We start from the raw sequence: 1,334 nt of genomic DNA on the forward strand, positions 1-1,334 counted from the left end.
AGAAGGCTAACTCAGAGAATTATTCACTGTTTACATACTACACACCTATAAAATTATGTCTTACTGATCGCAACAGCGGCTCACCGAGCAGACGCCACAGGTAAGCCATGGATCGTCGAGATGTCGCCGTGGTGCTACAGTACGTGCTCAGGTAAGTCTCCAGAATTAGCGAGATACATGATAGAAAACGGATAGGGCATGACACACACCTACTGACAAAATAGAGTTAATGACAGCTGGTCTGCATAATTACTCATGAAAGTGTATACTTCACTCCCTCTTCAGGCCACAAGTGGCCCATCGGGACCATCCGACCGCCGTGTCATCATCAGGTGAGGATGCGGATAGGAGGGGCGTGTGGTCAGCACACCGCTCTCCCGGTCGTTAAGATGGTTTTCTTTGACTGGAGCCGCTACTATTCGGTCGAGTAGCTCCTCAATTGGCATCACAAGGCTGAGTGTACCCCGAAAAATGGCAACAGCGCATGGCGGCCTTGATGGTCACCCATCCAAGTGCCGGCCACGCCCGACAGCGCTTAACTTCGGTGATCTCACGGGAACCGGTGTATCCACTGCGGCAAGGCCGTTGCCAAGTGTATACTTCGAGTCAAGCTCAATAGGGTATTCTTTCTTCACTAACGTTTTCCAGTCTGTTCCTTTGGCAGTGGTCCCGCTAGATAGTGGATAGCAAGCGAGGATCTCGTCAATCCATTCATGCACGTCACTAATTAAATGACGAGACTCTCACATATCCTCACAGCCGTCGTTATTCAGCATGGAATAGCATAACTATGGATAAAATATGCATACAGAATGAGATTTTCACTCTGCAGCGGAGTGTGCGCTGATATGAAACTTCCTGGCAGATTAAAACTGTGTGCCCGACCGAGACTCGAACTCGGGACCTTTGCCTTTCGCGGGCAAGAGCACTTGCCCGCGAAAGGCAAAGGTCCCGATTTCGAGTCTCGGTCGGGCACACAGTTTTAATCTGCCAGGAAGTTTCAAAATTTGAATACTTTATCGCAACAGAGTAAGTGGATATAAAGAAAGAACCATTTATTAGACAGTGTGGCAGGGGTTATAGGTGGTACAAAACTAGTGAGAGAATCTCATCATTTTACTGCCATGATTTTATTACAATTTAACACCTCAATAAATTACATTTGACTGACATCACCGCAGTCCCACTCGCTCCTACTTGCTATTACCGTCATTTACGCACTTTGTACCGATCACACCACCTTGCATTACAAGTAATGTTTTCACACACCCAGTGATGGATGTCCTTAGCATTCATAGCCATGGATCATGAGAGTCTCCTTTCAAGTGACGTAA

The 1,334-nt window shown here is 47.2% G+C and overlaps 1 pseudogene; it reads right to left on the reverse strand.

The window, feature by feature from the left end:
- Positions 1 to 472: 472 nt before the first annotated feature.
- Positions 473 to 590, reverse strand: LOC124554297 (annotated as a pseudogene).
- Positions 591 to 1,334: the final 744 nt, after the last annotated feature.

This window comes from Schistocerca americana, chromosome 11, assembly GCF_021461395.2.
Source record: "Schistocerca americana isolate TAMUIC-IGC-003095 chromosome 11, iqSchAmer2.1, whole genome shotgun sequence".
Taxonomy (NCBI): Eukaryota; Metazoa; Arthropoda; class Insecta; order Orthoptera; family Acrididae; genus Schistocerca; species Schistocerca americana.